Source organism: Podarcis liolepis (assembly GCF_965112155.1).
Source record: "Podarcis liolepis genome assembly, chromosome: 4".
Lineage (NCBI taxonomy): Eukaryota > Metazoa > Chordata > Lepidosauria > Squamata > Lacertidae > Podarcis > Podarcis liolepis.
Genome location: NC_139558.1, coordinates 24,057,263 through 24,077,587, shown reverse-complemented (window position 1 = coordinate 24,077,587; position 20,325 = coordinate 24,057,263). Strand labels below are relative to the sequence as shown.

The 20,325-nt window shown below is 41.0% G+C and overlaps 1 protein-coding gene across 5 annotated transcripts in view; it reads left to right on the top strand.

The window, feature by feature from the left end:
* The first annotated feature begins 8,289 nt into the window (after positions 1-8,289).
* TMTC4 (transmembrane O-mannosyltransferase targeting cadherins 4) overlaps positions 8,290-20,325 on the top strand; it is a 73,390-nt gene continuing 61,354 nt past the window's right edge. The window contains exons 1-4 of one of the 5 annotated variants that reach the window (XR_014525569.1): positions 8,290-9,380; positions 12,921-13,128; positions 15,556-15,732; positions 18,742-18,946. The gene's annotated coding sequence lies outside the window, so the exon portion shown is untranslated. Of the gene's footprint in view, positions 9,381-12,826; positions 13,129-15,555; positions 15,733-18,741; positions 18,947-20,325 lie in introns of those variants that run through there. The other 4 variants (XM_083501184.1, XR_014525570.1, XM_083501185.1 and 1 more) reach the window with 4 other exon arrangements.

Here is a 20,325-nt window from a genome sequence, read left to right as displayed (position 1 = left end):
ACAAAGTCATGAGAAACTGAAACATAAAGTACAAAATTGGTTTCAATATCGTCAAATAGTGGAATTTTTCAAACAGGATAGGAAAGTCGGTTTCCAGGTGGAAAAATCAAAATTAGAAACTGAATTGTTAGAACCCAACACTAAGAATCTATCTAGAATGTATAACTTGTTGCTGAAATGGAATACACAGGATGAAACAGTTAAATTGGCTATGATCAAGTGGGCACAGGATGTTGGACATAACATTATGTCAGCTGACTGGGAATGGTTATGGAACACCGGCATTAAGTTTACGGCATGTAATGCCTTAAAGGAAAACATCATGAAAATGGTCTATAGGTGGTACATGACCCCAGTCAAGCTGGCAAAAATTTATCATTTGCCCGATAACAAATGTTGGAAGTGTAAAGAGACTGAAGGTACCTTCTATCACCTTTGGTGGACATGCCCGAAGATTAAGGCCTTCTGGGATATGATCTATAATGAAATGAAAAAAGTACTCAAATGTACTTTTCCTAAAAAACCAGAGGCCTTCCTCTTGGGCATTGTCGGCCAATTGGTGACAAAGAAGGATAGAACTTTTTTCATGTACGCTACAACAGCAGCAAGAATACTCATCGCAAAGTATTGGAAGACACAAGATTTACCCACTCTGGAAGAATGGCAGATGAAAGTGATGGACTATATGACACTGGCCGAGATGACAAGCAGAATCCGTGACCAACGAAAAGAGACGGTGGAAGAAGAATGGAGAAAATTTAAAAGTTATCTTAAGGAATACTATAAACTTAATGAATGCTAAAATGTTGTGGTTTCCAGAAACAAGGGGGTACAGGGATATAAGGTTAGAATATAAAAGAGGACTAAGATGACAGAGATTGGAAAGTAACAATTGGGAGTTGCTAGTTGAATTATGGACATTGGGATGCAGAGAGGGGGGGTATGGGGAAGTCCAAGAAAAGAGGTTTATGAAAATAGGTTTGAAACTATACGTGTATGTTTGTCATTTTAAGTGTTTGTTTGTTTTGTAAAACCAATAAAAATTTTATAAAAAAAAAAAAATGAAAGTGCCCTTGAGAGCCAGTGTGGTCTAGTGGTTAAGAGCGGTAGTCTCGTGATCTGGGGAACCGGGTTCGCGTCTCCGCTCCTCCACATGCAGCTGCTGGGGTGACCTTGGGCCAGTCACACTTCTCTGAAGTCTCTCAGCCCCACTCACCTCACAGAGTGTTTGTTGTGGGGGAGGAAGGGAAAGGAGAATGTTAGCCGCCTTGAGACTCCTGAAGGGGAGTGAAAGGCAGGATATCAAATCCAAACTCTTCTTCTTCTTCTTGAATTCTGCTAATGCCTCTTGCTTGCCTGAATGAGGACTAGAGAGGAATGTGTGAGTGTGTGTATATACACCATTGCAGGGGTGCCATCTAGGAGGGGCCAAGGGGCCCCCCAAGTTTCAAGAAGCCACCCAGGCCTTCTCAATAATCTGCGGCCTGCAGCAGGCCTCATGGCCTCCTCCCGATGCGTGATGTCAGACATGCACCCCATGTGTGTGATGGCACACGCGTGTGTCGGGCCCCTCCAAAGTTGGGCGGAACCCAGCACCTGTGCACCACTGTGTGTACAAAAGTAACATTTATCATCACCACTCCATCTACTTTCGCCTTTGGTCCTACTCACCACGGGCATGTGTGTGTCCCACACCACTACCACCGAAGGTGTCCCACAATAAAATGCAGTCCTCATGTTGAAAAAGTTTCCTTTCCTTTGTCCTAAACAAACTGGAGGACGTCTGGTGAGGTGGAAGAAGCTGTCCTAAAAGTAAGATCAAATAGCCAGTTCAGTTGGCTTTATCTGTAGGGCTGCAGCGCCATGTTCGCCTTCAACTCAGGCAGTAGGATATCTTAGGACTGCAGGGTGTGGGTGGGTACGTGTGGAACTGAGATGCTTTAGCTTTATTTCCAGTGATAATTTTTTTCTGATCAAAATTGCAATCAGCTTCTTTCTCCCTCACCTTGCAGATTTCCAAACACATATTTACAAAGTAAGCATCTGAAATCCTGAAAAGAAGGGGGGTACTGATTGCATGTAAAAACTATTAGCATGGAGCAAATTAAGCACCCCTTCCTCTCTCAGCTTTCGCTTTTATGTATGTATGTATGTATGTATGTATTTATTTATTTCAAGAGCCTCATTACATTTAAGTATAATATGCAGTTTGCCACTCCTTACTCCGTTTGAAAGCACTGGCTCTCTGGAAGAAGAAGCAGTTAACTATCAAAAAGATTTCTAGACTGTCCTGGCACCTTGTTAATAAGCAGAATGAACCGCTTGCAGTATCTGTTCGGGAACAAACAAGAAAACTAAGTGAGGCTTTAGGGTCAGAGGCAGATTTGCCATTATACATCACCAAGGACAATGTGTCAAGTGGTATATTTATCTGTGAAGTGGAAAGGAAATTAACAATTGCTGGAACAATTCACCCGGCATGTGTTCTCTGGAGCAACACAAATGACTGATGTCTTGCAATAATTATGGAGCCCGATCTATTCAAAGAGGAAGTTACTAGCATATTCACTTTGCTTGTTAACTGATTTGTTAGCTGTCCAGAGTGCACAAGGCAGAACAGAAAGTTTGCACTGCTGCTTCTAACATTTCCTAACAAGCTTTCCATTTGCCTCATAAATACAAAGTTGTCAAGCTGCTGTGTGTCATCTTGCAGGCAATATTATTCACAGTACTTTAATCTCCGAATGATTTTCAAAAGTAATGGTCCAGTATGCTCCACTGATCGCAGTATATATTTACAACCTACATGCAGGGGGAAAAACCTGGCAACCATTTGCCAGAGATGGCAATGGCATGGACTGTTATTTACTTTTCTTGACTTTGTTCCAAGAAATGTCACATTCTGCATGCAAATATTACATGCCTTATTCTGAAGCATATTTTGCAGAACTTGCCATTATTTGATAGAATCAGCATGGCGGGAGAAAAAAGACACAGGTAAAAGAGTGACAATATGGTATTTATTTTGTTTGCTTGAATATCTGTCTTTAACCTATTTTTCTATATGCAAAGCAACCAACAGAGTCCAATGATGGAATGGGTGGCTGTGTCCATTTCAGCTTCTGTTTCTTGTTTCTTTTTTCCACTCTTACTTGTTTTTGTTTTATCTAAATTTTTCTATACTGCTTTTCAAAAAAAATGTGTCAAGGTGGTGTACAACAATGTGAAACAATAAGACTTCATAGAAATGTGTACATCATGTAGTAGGCCAAGAATGAACAACAAAAAGTGAACTAACTGGTTGATCAGTTCAGTTCTTAAGTTCAGTTCTCCACATTTCCACATCAGTTTGCCAGTTTAAAAAAACTCATAAAAACTCATCAGCATAGTATGACTTTCTCCTAATATAAACACTTTATGAGTAGAAGGGCAAACTCTACTATCCTGAAACTGGGACACCCATCTCCAGAGTGTTTCCAAGTAAACACTTTTGCTTTCTGCTACATACAAGTACAGTGGTACCTCGGGTTAAGAACTTAGTTCATTCTGGAGGGCCGTTCTGAGCCTGAAACTGTTCTTAACCTGAGGTGCCACTTTAGCTAATGGGGCCTGCCGTGCGATTTCTGTTCTCATCCTGAAGCAAAGTTCTTAACCCAAGGTACTGTTTCTGGGTTAGAGGAGTCTGTAACCTGAAGCGTCTGTAACCCCAGGTACCACTGTATAGCAGTGGACTGGGATTGCCTCTGCCAACAGAAACCATAAGCTGTGAAATAGACAGGACCTCTCTATGGTCTGCTTTTTGGGCTGTGTTCATGTTTTAAAAAACAATTGTTTTCGATATATATTTTTTTAAAAGCTTGGGTTGTTTTTAAAAAAGAATTGTCAGGATTTAACCAAAGTACGCTCCATGGAAACATGCATATTTTATGGTGTGTTTTTTAAATAAATAAAATAAATAGATAAATCACCATAGTAACAGTTTGTTTAAACGTTATATGTGAAGCAGTATTCAAGAAGCATGCTTAATGGATATGAAATGGCAAAGTAATAAACAGATTACATTTTTAGCAACCAGGGTGGCAATTTGTAGTATGTACGTGATCTGAATAGCACAGTCTTTTTGCATTAAGGCTTTGCAAATATTTATTTTAACCATTGACAAAATTAACTTAGTCTTAGTCTCCAATGTCCACTGACAATGTCAATTATAGCCTCTCTGCCCTCTGGCAGATATCCACTTACAATTCTCAAACATAATAATGGGTGTATGTCAGCTTCTTTGCCTGCAGAATCAGCTTGGAATCTATCCTAACAAACCGCACAGCATAAACAACGTGCAGAGAGACATCAGTTGACCTTATCAAAGCAGAAGTCTGTATATAATTGAGTACATTTAACCTGGTTACCTGTTGCAGACAATGTTCAAAATGTAGGAAAGACTGACTGTCAAATGAGAAACATGGTGTGTCTGAAAACAATATACAGGGGTTGTATTCATTGTGCAGCTAAGCTGAACATTCTCCTTGAGCAAAGGAACATTCTTCCCCCTCTCCTCTCCACATGCTCCTAAAATCTATTCTATGGGTTTCACCAACCCTCTGAGCATAGCTGTCAAGCGTCCCTTATTTGGCGGGACAGTCCCTTATCCCAGCACCATATCCCGCTGCTGTCCCTTATTGATGAGGCTTCATTTGCCTGCTGGCTGGGCTTTCTGCCTTTGGCTCGGAGGGGCTCAGAAGCTAAACATACCTGTGCCCGGAAAATCCCTTATTTTGGCTGCTGATCCCTTATTTTTGAGGCTGTTGGTCCCTTATTTTCAAATCTGCTATGCCTCTGAGACAGTTTTGGGGAAAGTGCAGTGGGAGGAGAAGGGGAAGTTCTCTTGTGCTAACACTAATACTTGCACTAGTGCAAAAAGTTTCGGTTTCTCGTTCTTCCAATCACCAGTTCTCCACATTTCCACGTCAGCTTGCTGTTGTCATTTTTAAATTCCTCATGAAGATTCATTAGCATTTTAGTACAAATTTCTCCTGAAATACGCATTTTTGTGGGTAAATTCCTGCCAGTATGCACATTTTTGCAAAGCCATCCCCCCCAATATAATGCATTTCTGTGTCTTATTTTCTCTAATACAGTATATGCATCTTTAGGCACACTGCTCTAGTAGATGCATTTTTATACATATTACTTGGCTGGAGAACTGTATTACCAGAATTTGGAGAAGTGTGAATTTTGAAGAATAGCTACGTTTCGATTCATGGATTGTTTCGAACGGTGCAGATTTGGTAAATTCTCCTTTAATGCAATCTGGATCAGATTTCTCCGTATAAGCATACATGAGTGGAAGTAAACATGCCTTGTGTTTCTTGTTATAAATACATTTGCTTTTGTCACCAGTGCTTTAAACATGCTCGCACACATTTTCTCCACGTGCAATTTAAAGTGACTGGAGCTGATGAAAGTTATAGTCCAAAACATCTGGAAGACAACAGGTTGGTGAAACTGCTTTAAAGTAGTCTTCTTTTTTCTTTCCTTTTTCTCTTCTGAGCCTCAGCATCCCCCCCCCTTTTCTCCCTTGCTCTCTTTTAGTAATTGCCTTCAGGCAGAGTGCGTGCTAGGGAGAGGGAGAGAGAGAGAGCGCTAGGTAGCAAGGGAATTAATTAACAGGCATCTTGTATGGCTATGCCTCTGTAGCTGCTGAATGATGTGTTCGAGAGATGTTGGACAATCAATTATACCGGGAGGCTTGATGCTGAAATTTTGCCAATGCAAAAAAGATTTCCAGTATGCCTTGTGGTGTTCTGTTTATACATAGTGCATTCCTTAAAAAAAAACCACAACCCAAAAAAACCAATCACCTTGAATATTGCTCTCTTATTTTTAAAAAAAGATAAAATATTACCACCACGATTCAGACAGGAGCACACTCTGCAGCATTTAGCAGGGCTTGTATTCAAGACAGCTAATTTCATTGTACCTTAACAAGTCGGTATGACATAAACCATCAGTCCATTTTCAGTGTGAATGAACAGATCACCCCACTCCTTTATGCTGAATTTCAGGGCAAGTAGTAGCACACAGAACAGTCTTACTACTTTAAGTCTTACTACTACTTTGTCCTGACGTAGTTATCCCTGTTCCAAAACATGCACATAATTCTGAGATACACAGTATTTCTTAATAACAGCCTGATAAACCCATCATTGCCCGCAGCATAAACTCTTGTTTATTTTGTCTTGTTGCCTTTGGTCAAGAGGCAGGTTTGGAAGCCCAAGAATAGTGATGGGAGTCAGATGAGTGAACAGCACACGGCTAGTCATGATGCCTTGGTTAGAGATACCCCCACCTGTTGTCAATTTCCTGTCTAGAGCAGCAATGGTCTTACAAGCCCCCTTCTAACTGGATTCAGATTTAATCATGCTTACAGTAAACCCACTAAAATTAGTGGAATTTGGAAATTTAGAACTGAAGCGTGCCCCAGAGCACATAAGTAAACTTATTTGTGGCCCTTGTGAAAAACTAAGCAAAAAAAAAAAAAAAGTTACTTCTACATGAAAATAAAATGGTAGGCCTTTGTAGGCCTGATCAAGAATATTTCATTACGCTCTTTGTGACAGCAGCAAAAGAGGAAAACCCGTCAGAGTCCGCAGGCAGGAACATCTGTTTTCAGTCAATAAATGACACCAAACGGATGCTGGCACGTTACAGAGGTAGAAGCTAGACTACTCTTGCCTTAAAATCAAGGTAATTACAGTATGAACCTTGGTTTCTGGGACAGGTTCTGCCTCCACCGTGCCGCCAGCAAACAACTGATGAGGACTCCTAACCTGCTAAATCTCCTTTAACACTTATTAACACACTTGCAGGTGAGATGGTATGGCAGATACCTGGAACATCCCATTACAACCCAGGCTTTGAAACTAACTACACATTGTGTGTTTTGTTAAAGCAAACTATTTCAGCAACAGAGTGTGTGTGTGTGTGTGTGTGTGTGTGTGTGTGTGTGTTTTCTGATGTTTTCAAACTATTGGGTTACATCACCCATTTCTTTCTGAAAAGCTAATCTGCACATTGTGTTAAAATTGCATGGCTTGTAGTTATGCCAGTGGGTTTTTTAAAAAGTGTTTATTTTGTGTATGTGTGTGTGTGGACTCCCATCAGGACTGCAGCACATAGGGAAGGAGGGTTTAACTCAACCCTCCCCAGCTTTGATTCTGACAGATCCCATTCCTCTGAACTTGACATACCAATGGGGAGACTTCCATTGATGCCAATGGGATATTTTTGTTCTCCCCCAGTCACCAGGGTATGATTACTATCAGGATTATGGATGGGGAGGGAAGGATTTATTTGTTTTAATAATAATAATAATAATAATAATAATAATAATAATAATAATAATAATACTATTTCTACCCCGCCCATCTGGCTGGGTTTCCCCAGCCACTCTGGGTGGCTCCCAACACAATATTAAAAACACAATGAAACATCAAACATTAAAAACTTCCTTAAACAGGGTTGCCTTCAAGTGTCTTCTAAAAGTCGGATAGTTGTTTATTTCCTTGAAATCTGATGGGAGGGCGTTCCACAGGGCGGGCGCCACTACCAAGAAGGCCCTCTGCCTGGTTCCCTGCAACCTTACTTCTCGCAGTGAGGGAACCGCAAGAAGGCCCTCAGAGCTGCATCTCAGCATCCGGGCTGAACGATGGGGGTAGAGACGCTCCTTCAGGTATACTGGGCCGAGGCCGTTTAGGGCTTTAAAGGTCAGCACCAATACTTTGAATTGTGCTCAGAAATGTACTGGGAGCCAGTGAAGGTCTTTCATGACCAGTGTTATATGCATTCCAAAACCACTTAATATTTAAAAATCTCTTAAGTGTACAGAAATGCAACATAATAATGCAACATAAATGTAGTATCACAAAACTGAAAACACAATGTTAAAACCATTAAAACTGTATTAGATAAACAGATAAAAACAGGAATTCAGTAATAACAGGGTCCAGTCTTATGGGTCAGGGAAAGCTTGGGTTAAATCTCCCTTCTTCATACACCTTGGAAATTGGAGAGCCTTGGATCTAGGAGTAAGTTTTTTAAATCCCCTGCCATGGCTGCAATCCATGAAATTAATGTAAGGCATGGTTGTGTCCTTATAAAAAATAGTGTTAGCTCACGATTGATTTTATAGCCATAATCATTTGTTTTTTTTATAAGCAGTCATATATAAGTATTAATTTTAATACCATTCATTTACAGTGTAATAATATGCATATCAATTCAGAAGTATGTCCCACTGAGTCCCATTGAGCTTTCTTCTATGTAAATGTGTAAAGGATTGTAGCTTTAATAAGTTATCCATTGAACCATATTTGTCTGAGCTTCTGTTTTAAATAAACCAAAAACGAACCCTGGGTAAGTGCCTGGAATCCCAGTCAGAGATTGGGGTGGTGCACACCAATATCCTGAGAGATATTTTTCTTCTCCCTTATTTGATAAATGCTTTTGCTGCCTGCAAAGTCACATCATGTGTAGCTGTTTGCAAATATTTTGTAAATAGATGCCCATGTTGACTGTTTATTTGAATAAAAGGGGGTGGGGATCCAATAATTGTTATGGAAGCGTTTTCTTTTTAGTCATATGTAAAAGAAACAGATGGTGTGGTATGAAACAATATTTCCTTGTTTTGCTCATAAGGTTATCCTGTACTTTTTGAAATGTTGATGGGGGGAGTATGGGACACGGGTGGCGCTGTGGTCTAAACTACTGAGCCTCTTGGGCTTGCCGATTGGAAGGTTGGCAGTTCGAATCCCCGTGACGGAGTGAGCTCCTGTTGCTCTGTCCCAGCTCTTGCCAACCTAGCAGTTTGAAAGCACACCAGTACAAGTAGATAAATAGGTAGCTCTGTGGCGGGAAGGTAAATGGCATTTCCATGTGCTCTGGTTCTATTGTGCCAGAAGTGGTTTAGTCATGCTGGCCACATGACCCGGAAAGCTGTCTGTGGACAAACGCCGGCTCCCTCAGCCTGAAAGCGAGATGAGCGCCGCAGCCCCATAGTCGCCTTTGACTGGACTTAACCATCCAGGGGTCCTTTACCTTTTTACCTAGGGAGGAGGAAATAATTGCATTTAAAGTACTTACATAAATAACAATTTAACACATGATTTTATAAAACAGTATTCTAATTTGGTACTATGAAATGCAGTATAAAGTAGGTAAGACGGTCCAGTGGAATAGGGAATGACATGGTGGGGGATGAGAACAAAATACAGTTTGGGGAAAAAACCATTTTGCTTTGCTTAATCACAGTTTTCACACCATTATCCGAAGGATAGAATCCCAAGGATCACACATCTGGTGTTCTGAACTTCAGTAATGTGGTGGTAAGTGCTGTAATCTTCCAAGAATGTGTGAAACCTAGAATTAGCACCACTGGGTTGAATATAATAACAACACTAAAAAAAAATTAAAAATGTCAGTCCAGTGCATAAATCAATATCCAATTTTCTCAAACACACAGCTTAGCTTGGCTCTCATCACAGTGAACTTGACCACTCTGCAGAATGTGCTTCCATGTTAGCAGCCCTCAAATAATCAGTTGCAACTCAATATTCCCTTCTAGGAGGAGAGTGCAACAATATACTGCAACAACATACTGCCGTGCAAGATTCCAGGGGTTCCAGCTGCTTGCCCAGAGTTTGTGTTTCCTTTTGGAATGAGGCACAGTGGAGACTGTGGTGTCTTTAGGATATATGGTTTATTTGCATTTACTGTGTATACAACCTAAGCCTACGATGGAGGGGTTCGCAGCATTAACACTCCAAAAGGGTCTTTTTTTCTCCTAAAGTCGCAGCCTTGGATTCAAGCAGAAATATTGCTCAAACTTTCTCTCCAGCTGCTGCTTTTTCTTCTGGGCTACATTACTGTAACTTTCCATACCAAACTCTGGCTTTGTCCTTCTAACTAACCACAAGCTGGGATAGAGGACCCCTCCCATTTGCCATCTCACACAGAGTCCCTTTCCTTTGTTTCCCTTAATGGCCCATCACCCAGGCTATCAGCTCAACACAGGACACTTGGTTTATACTTTTAACAGTTGCAGGATCCAAGAGTTAGAAGGATCTTGCATACAGCTTCCTTTCTCCCTCCTTTCAGCTTCAGTTGGATAAGGCAACTTTGTACAATTCGACATTATTCACTAATAAAACAAATTATAACCTTTATCATACCTATAACTAGTCAATTATCAACCCATGGGGTTTTAATGTCATCCGTTAAGTGATCTGATCCCCTCCTAAATCCCAGAGGGGTTGCAAACAGGAGACATAAGCCTTGTACTTGGTTTACCTGCTCTCATCCCTCAGGGCTAGACAGCTGAGTGCTAAGGGAGAGTTTGGAATAGAGAAGTCCAAGAATTGATAGAAATTAAAACGGGAGAGGAAATTGCCCGCCTCTGCTTATTCATGCCCAGGACAGAAAAAACCCTGAAGCAACAACAAAATATTACAAAAATACAGTGTTACAGATAAAAATGTTCCATTAATACAAGGTTACTAATATATATAAAGCAATAACAAATTGTTTTCCTTCTGACACACCCTCCCTCTCAGTCTCTTGAGTTCTGACCCAGGGTCTAACAAACTCGGCCCATGCACAAAAATCTCACAATGAGAAGAGTTCCTGGAAACAGCAGACATCACCCTAGTCTCTCACTCTAGACTTGATAAAAAAATTCCTTCCAGTAGCACCTTAAAGACCAACTAAGTTAGTTCTTGGTATGAGCTTTCGTGTGCATGCACACTTCTTCAGATACACTCTAGACTTGGTTATTTGGGGCGGGCCCATGGGAGATGGTACTTGCTCATTCTGTCCACAGCTGTGTCCCATTCAGCTGCACCCTCCATACCTAGCTGTTGAGTTTCCCAGGGGGTCCGGAGGATGGGGAAACGGTCCCACCACCATCACTCACAGCTCTTCACTCTCTGTCCTTACCTCCTCCTCCAGCTGCGATTCGCTGCTGTTACTGCTTTCAGTCATCAAGCAATATGCAGTTGATTATGTCCGCCCCCCCTCACCTTGCCTTGTGTTACCTGTGCATTGACATGAATGGGATGAAATAGCATAATGGCACCATAATTTTGCCATGGTGGACAGCAAGATGAATAATGTAGTTTTTGGTGGAAGATGAACTGCAGCAGAACGGAAACATATGGCAAATACACCTTGGAACGGAAAATGCTGCCTTCTTGCATCCCTAGTAGGATGACTTTAATTGGATTCTCAAGGTTTATGAGCAACGTTTGCTCAAGTAATACTGTATATATTGCCGATAAGTCATAGCACACTCCAAATTACCTTTTATTAAGACACATCAGGTTCAAAGCATTCTAGCAAAAAAGCTACTGAACAGAGACGAACAACATTTGCTGCTGTTTATGGGATGTTATAATTGGCCTGAGGGTTAGAAAGGAGTACTTAATAATCAAAGAGGCCCTTATGTTTGAGGTTCAGCTCGTGAGGTTACTGGCAAGCCCATTTATAAAGTACACAAAATTTTGTAAGGAAATGCCACGCTTTGTAGTGGATAGACAGCAGACGCACATATCAACACTTCCAGCTTTAATAGCTGTACTGGAGAGAGTCATGACCTTCTCCACATCTTCTCATTAGGAAAAGGAATACTAATGCTATTGATTCACTTCCTCAACAGTGTTGTGGTTTGGCACACTGCAGCTCTCCTTCACAAAGGAGTGTGAGAAGGGAGAAAGCAATTCTTGTTCCCTGTGCAGATGTGCCTTTTCTGAACTGAGCATGTGTAATTTTCCCAAACAGATTTCAGACAGCCACAAACTAATTTGATCTGATGGCTAGATATACGCTGCCCCTTCAAACTGCTGCCAAGTATATCCTAAACAGCCTCATTTTGTGAAGGTTTACAAAGGAAAAAAATCCTGATACATGTGAATCTTGGAATCTATAGTCAGGATTGTAGGGATGTGAATACCCTATTTTTCCGTGTATAAGACTAGGTTTTTATACCCCCCCCAAAAAAATGGTTTAAAATTGGGGCTCATCTTATACATGAGTAGTGCTGAGAGGTGTTTTCTTAATTTGAAGTCCCCCAAAATTAGGGGCATCTTATACATGGGGGCGTCTTATGCACGGAAAAATACAGTAGATGCTAGGAGAGGATATATTTGTTAGATATCCTTCTGTATGTTCAGCAGAGTGCATCCCTTTGAAGCTTAAAAGGGGAGCTTAGACAGGCTAGTTTTAGCTTTTTAGTTCTAAGTAATCCAGGATGCTTTAAGGCAGACTTTTCTCCCCCTTAAAATAATAATAACACAGTCTTGTAAAAGGTAAAGGTAACATTTGCTCACTCAGAATACTAGCTGAAGAGTAACAGATACAGCTGCTTTGTTCAGGCGGGCTTAAAATGGCAAAGACATGCTTAAGTCTAGCTTAATACGGTGTCTGAACAGTGGAGCTCAGAGAGGAAGTGCCCATGCAGGTGAGGTGGTTATAGATAGATAGTGGGAGTCGCTCTCAGAGTTCTCTCTAGCAAACTTACAGGAAAACTCCATGAGCTTCAGCTCTTATAGTGTACCTATCTAGCAAATATGCATCGTTGGTTTGACTGCATTGTAAATACCTCACAAGGATCAGCCCACTTCCCCAAATTGCTGTCTCTGCCAGCTCTGTCATCATCCCTAACCTCTGTGCAACTTCCCAAACTTGGTACCCCTTGATAGGTGAAAGGTGTGCACTGGGAGCCACCACCTGTACATGCACAGGTCTTCCACACAATTGCATGCCTTTAATCAGATGATGAACAAGGTGAATTAGGTGTGACTTTGGTCCTTCCATGATTTCATTATGCTGATAATGAATATTTTAATTTATTATGTACCCTTCACCCTGAGGTTCCACAATGATATGGATTTATGAAGAGGACTTTTAAAATGCACATCAAGCAGGGGGAGAAATCATCATCCACCCCTTTCTGGCCTGTTGTCAAGACCCTTCATCTGCCACCATCAGGAATGAGTGTTTTCCCTACATCAGCAAGAGGAACAGATGGAAGTCGCTGTAATTACTTCGTCTCCTGGTTGATGATGGTTGCATTCGAAGGTAAACGCTTGTTATCTGGGATGCTACCTGGCGGGCCCAAAAACATGCAAAGTAGCCATGTAGAACTTTGCCAGTGGATACACACTCAGTGGATTATGTCAATGGCTGTACACTCAATAGGGAACCAAATACCAGCCAATCACTCAGTGGGGAACATAATAGCAGCCACTCACAGTTCCCTAGCAAAATGCACCTGCATGATACATGAACAAACATTTAAGTTACTGAGCAGTTGGCACTGTTATGACTTTAAAGCCCAAGCAGATGACAAAGTTTTGTTCACACCTTTGCTAGGAAAAAATCTAGTCTTCCCTCCCTCCCCCCCCCCACTAATGGGGGCCCTGTCATAATATCCAGGGCTTTTGATCAAGACTTTTCAACATTACAGGTTCTGTAGCCCCACATGATCCATTTGTTATTAAATCATTTTTAACGCTTCAGTGTCTTCAAATTGCGCAGGCACCTCATTAGTATTGTTCTCTTTGCAGCAAAGTCCCAAATTGCCATGCAGTAGAAATCAAAATGGTCTTCTATCCAAGTATTGTCATGCAAATATTTAGTACCTTATAAAATTTTATAGTATCATTATGCAAGTCCTTATATCTTTAATTCTGTGACCTATATGCAACATTGGTTTCCCTTTGTTAATTTCTTGGATTCAGCTAAGGAACCTGTTAAATACTCCCTCGAATTGTGATTTTAAATTTTACATTGTTTGCTGCTGCTACTGCTACTATAGCATGGTTTGAGATAGACAACTAATGAGCATGAAAATCCGTCTGCAAGTAAAAATTTCAGCAGAGCACACCATCATGTATGATTTGGTAGAGTCCTTTGCACTTGAACCTGAGTATTTAAAGCATATATTATTACAGTGGTACCTCGGTTTAAGAACAGTCCGGTTTAAGAACGATTTGGTTTACAAACGCTGCAAAACCGGAAATAGTGTCTTGGTTTGAGAACTTTACCTTGATCTAAGAACGGAATACGAATGGTGGAAGGGCACCGGCAGTGGGAGGCCTCATTAGGGAAAGTCCGCCTTGGTTTAAGAACTGTTTTGATGTAAGAACAGACTTCCAGAACAGATTAAGTTCGTAAACTGAGGTACCACTGTATCTGCTATGGGCCATTCATATTTTCTAGATGGCCCAATTCCCAGTTCCATCCAGTCTTGTTTCTGCCATATGAATTTCCTTAAGCAAGCCATTCTCTCTTAGCCTCAGCCTTTACCTATTCCACCTGCAATATGGGAATAATTATACAGATCTACTATGCGGGTTGTTGTAATAATAATATAATATAATATAATATAATATAATATAATATAATATAATATAATATAATATAATATGCTAATGCAGGTGCAGCATTTCTTATATTATATAAATATTGCGCTATATATTATTATTCACATGCTGTCAAGTACAGGAGTTCCCCTCTCCCTTCCAGTGGCTCACCAATAAGAATTAACGAGCATTTCGTAGATTTGCAGTCCTTTTATTACAGCATTCTCTTACAAGCACGAACAGGCAACCTTCCGCAAGGACATCAGTTGCCTACTCTGAGTCTACCACATTTCCGCAGCAAGAAGGGTGCCAGTGGAAAGTTTCTCCCCCCCCCCTGCATTTCCATTGTTCTCTGATGCACTCGGACCTCTGAGTTCAGGGGAGGGAGGGGGTTCCCTCCTGCTCTCGATTGATATATCACTCAGCTGCTCCCTCCCTTCTGGTTGCTTAGCTACTATCTTAGAGCTGGGTAGCTCCTCTCTCAGCTGTGCAGCTTCTGTGTCTGCCTGTCACCCTGCTTCTGGAAACGTTGGAAACAGGGAGGGTGAATATTCCCCCTCCTCTTCTGTTAGGAACTGATCTTCCTGCGATTGCATTCCCCAATCTTCCAATCCAGACCAGCTCCTGACACATAATCACCAATCTGTTGATGTCAAGGAGGGGCAGTGGAATAGTTATAAAAGGACAATTCATGGATGCCAAGATCCAAGTTTGGGGCAAGTAGTCAGTAGTGAGAGAACCGCAGCTGCACTGTAGCTGGCTGTTCATTCCACCATTGTCAAGAAATTTACAGATGATCATACTCTTGCCCAGAGTATAGGACAGTGGAGTCATTCATGTTTTTGTGGCAGAGAGCCTGGAGCAAAGAGCACAGCGCTGTCCTGGGTACAGTTACACGAATCACATCTACATTTCAAAGGCTTGTCTTTGGAGTCACCATGCCAAATGCTAACACAAAACAAGACTATCAAAAGCATGGTTTCCATATTACACTTCAGTGCTCCTCAAGGGCTCAAGCCGAGAAACCTCTTCTATACATAACGGAAAAGGATATTTAACTTATTGGGGCTGAATGATCGTTTGTGACAAGCTCCTAGAAAAAGCAGAGACAGTGAAGTGCCATCTATTTTATGCTTGCTAGGAGTGCCCAAGATGCAAGGTTTAGATCCTATAGTGAGATGAGTGAGGGGCAGGAGTTGGTGCATGCAAAACAGAATCAAGATGTGGGAAGTTTACACTGCATCTTTCTACCAGGTGTGCAGCATCAGAGGTCTACCAGAGGTCAGCATCATGAGCTTGGGTCCATGGCAAAACAGGGGTGAGTTTTGCTTATTCTCCTGGTAACACTGCAAAATGAGAAATATGCATTATAATTCTTTATTTTAATATAATTATTACTGATTTTAACATATAAATTATAAAATGTACCACACAACTTTATCACTTATACAATCTTTTTAGACTTCCATCAGCACCTCTGAAAATTCACCGTTGTAATCACTTCTTCTGCATTTCTCAATTTTATATTACCTTTAAATCTCTTAACAAATCAACCTCCCCTTTATCCATTTTTGTAATAATTCCAATAATACGCCTCACAAAACTTCTTGCAAACCTACAAATGCCGTCTGCTCTTCACAAATACTTTTCAAATAGTCCGTAAATTTACTCCAGTCTTCCGTGAATTTCTGGTCCCGCCGGTTTCGAATCCTTCCTGTTAATTTATCTAATTCTGCATAGTCCATTAACTTCATCCTCCATTCTTTGATCGTCAGTAATTCTTCTTGCTTCCATTTTTGGGCCAATAATATTCTTGCTGCTGTTGTTGCATATAAAAAAAGCTTACATTCCTTTCTGAGAAATATGCATTATAATTCAATGGTCTGAATAATTCCCCAGGACATAAAAAAAAGTTCACAGAATAATATGAGTGCCACAAGACTTTTTGTTGTATATTCTGCACAGCTACTCCTCTCCAAATTGCTACAATGATATCATGGTATCATGCACATAAAAGCACTTATTTCAGTGAGGTTGCACTGCTTCTAATTATTTCTTTAGTCATGTTAAAATATATTAATTAACAGCTGCCCTCTATAGCTACGGTGCTTTATATAGTACAAAAGAACAGGTCCCTGCCCCCAAGGGATATTATTAGATTAAAATATTCATATGATTCTTATTAAAATGCATACCTTCCAACAATACAGAGATGAAAACGGGGACATTCTTAAAACAAGGTCCATTCATTTAATCCACAATAGACGGATGAAGCAGGTTGTATAAGTAAATTGACCATTTCCTTTTCTTAAACTTAAGGAAAATGCAGTAGAATCTTTAATCCCATAAATGACATAGAGATAATGTATACTTATGCAGATTTATAAAATAGCTACAGATTTATATAATAGGTGGTTATTGGGGTGGGCAGGTAAAGGACAAGCAGTCCACTGGTGTTCCAAAGTAGCCTCACCACATAACCCATGCAAAATGATAGTGCCTTAGAGATCATTCATATGCATATAGATGAGGAGTGAGGAAACTGCAGCTCTCAAGATGTTGCTAAACTATAGTTCCCACTATGCCTGGCCATTTGCCATTCTGACTGGACTGATGGGAATTAGATTCCAGCAACATGTGGAAGGCTACAAACTCTTCACCCTGAGAGATGCATCTGCCTCACATTCAGGGGTTTTAGATACTGGTTGGTGTGGGTAGAACCTGGATTTTAAAAAGACATATTTCTTGCTATACAATATATGCACTGGTCTTTCGTCATGCTGTGATGACAGTCTAAGCCACTAGAGGGCACAAGAGGCACAGTGACTGAGCCAAGATGTGGAAGTCAGCCCTGGCAGGAATCCACATCAGAGCCTGAATGGGTCACCTTGGGAGGAGCAGGATGGGAAGGGAAAGTGCTGCCATGAGCTGCTTACAGTGGGCTCCCCTCCCTCCCTCCCTCCCTCCCTCCCTCCCTCCCTCCCTCCCTCCCTTTCTTTCCAAATTCTTGCTCTGCCAGCAAGAACATATTTGGAACGGGACATACTCATCCTTCCACTGCAATGAAGTGGAATTGCATCCATCTGAATGCAATTCAGATGGATGCAATTTCATCCATCTGAATGAAGGTTCCTCCTTTGTTGCTCTCCCTACTCAAGGAGGTGTCCCCTGGCACACTGGCAAGTCACAAAACTGCAGTGCTGTCTATGCAGCTTGTTTCCTCATTCATCAAATTAGTACAGGGTGTTGTGAGGCCTGAGTTGCTTGCAGGTCTTCTGACTCCGAAATCATTGAAGTTTCATTACTAAAACTGGATTTTGTTGGAGGATATTGCTTTGTCTTTTATTTGCTATATAAGGGGATGTTGATGATTGGTTCAGTATGCTCCTCCCTCCTCAGCCCCCCCCCACCCCAAAAATTTTGGCATGAATTTTAAAAAATCCAGATGAATGAGACCTCGTGCTCCTACAATAAAAATAAATAAATAAACAGCAGCCAATTTGTTTTTGTTTTTTAAACAGTACCCCCATGCTTGCCACCTGAAACAGCTACTTCAGTCTCTCTCATAGTAGGACTGGCCCTGCCTTTATTCAATGTCTTGCTAAAACACTACATCCACATTATGATGTAGGGCAGGCCAGGCTGCTTAAGTCATTTCCTTTGATGCCACCAAAACTCACTACCACCCTGATTCCAGATTTTAATGATTCTCTGTGAGTTTCCTTTTTATCTCTACCTCAGACCTTAATCCACCATCTGTTCTTGTATGACACAGCCAGAAAAACATGGATCAGAGCGGCATAAACAAAAGGCACAGAAAATATGCCTCTCCTGGGCAGAAAGAAATAATCTGCATAGAAACCGTGCTTCACTTTTTTTTAGTAAAATGGTGCAGAGAAGTTGTTTCGGCGCTTGAGTTCTGTGATGTGTTCTAATGGGGAAATCAATCATACGCATCTCACATATTTTAAGAAATGCCAAGAACTGTGAAAGGAGCCGTACGCTTTGTTCTGTGAAAATTTAATAACTTGAGCAGCACTAACAACCTCTTTATGTAGATCACCAGATAAATATGAGCCATAGAAGAACAAGATGGTATGCATTGCCGCCCGTTAATCATTCTTCCCTAGCAATACTGCATTGATATTAAAGGAGACAAAAAGATTAAAAGACTCAAACAGGTGTCTGAGGCTGAGACAAACTCTTCAGCGTTGCAATCAAATTACTAAGGAAGCAAACTACAATTATTTGTTTGTGGCAAACAGGGATCTCTATAGCACAATGAGTTCTGCATCCCTTGAATTAAGTTGCATTGCATTTCTTCCAGAATCTCGGGAGACCAGTTCTAGATCAGCAGGAGCTGATGCGTTGAAAATATTGTAGAGGACTCCGGGATTTACCATCTCACAAGCTATTAAGGTCATCCTTTACTGCTGCTAACTTGTAGCCCAAATGGATAGAGGCCAAAAGGAGAGGAAAGATGAAACCAGTTCAAGACAGCCAAGCTCAGACTCTAGTCTTTAGTTTGCCAGGTAAGTTGCTGTACAATCAAATAGACTGGAAGCATATCCAAGTCAGGCAGCTGACGTATCCAGCTCCAAAGATTTAGCAAGTGAGGCCATCATCAGGTCACTGCAGCCCAAAAACCAGCCCCAAGAGATTATACACTAGTATCACAACACACAACAAGGGGTTGGAAATGCCGATTCGGAGGCTGCATTGGCACAGCACTCTCTGTAGGTCCCCTTAACCTGAAAAAGGCAGGGCATAAAAACTTAGAATTATCTTTCTCAGATACCAATCTCCTTGTGCATAAGGCTGCATACATGTAGCACTAGTATAACAGGTTACTTTTTGGGGGGTGGCAAGAGATCACATGAATTCACATGAGAACGGCTGGACAAAAAGCCACACACAGAGTCCATGAAAACTGGGTCCAAATCTATTAATATTTATTGACTGAGCAAAGTCAATACATAATACAAAGTAAATATTATTGCTTTCACATCCTGTTTTCAAGTTTCCGGATAACACTGTATAATTGCTGTAATTCTTGGAAATATTGTGATGCAATTTGGTAGACATTTGCAGGGCACGATTCTGTGCGACACCCAACATCCTGTATTTCAACAAACCCGATTTTAATGGACCACACAATGCTAATAAAAGGAGAACAATTTTAAAATGGCAGCAGAACATGCAGAATGCACAAAAGTTCACCCACCCCCCATGCACAAAATAAAAAACAGCAAAAAATAGAATCTATCTGGACAGTGTATTTGCGTGCACCCAGCATTAACTAAATGGAATATTGTCAAAGAGGTAGACAGGAAGATCAAACTGGCCTCCGTTTACTACCCTCCCTCTGTTTCTTTCCTTATGATTATTGGAAGCAGGTTGTATAGTACTTGACTACTTCATGCCTATTTAATTTCCCAGGGTGGGGTTGGGGAATCATGCTAACATGATGTCTCTGTTTTGACTTGCTTACTGGTCTGAAAACAATGTGCGAGGTGTCCTACTGGCCTCAATATGTGTCATGCCCCCAAATATTGTTTATCCTTTGCTGCCTGAAATAATTACATCCTTTCTATATGAGAATAGATTAGTGAAGATACTAGGCTACATTGTCAGGAGCATAATTGGTAGGTCTCTGATACAGCCTTATTTTGACCCACAAAGCCCTGCCAAGACATCAGTTGGGTAACCAAAGAAATAACAACCAAAAACCTACCCCAACAACCCTCCCACATGCTAGATTTCCTTAGTGGATCCTCTGTTTAAATTAATCTCATTAATAGAATGGTAAGGTTTGCATCTTTGCCTGTATTAGTGAACCTCATCTTTTGAGTTCTGGAATGAAGTGGTGTATGTTTATTTATTGTTTGTTGCTGTTGAATGTGTAGCCTTT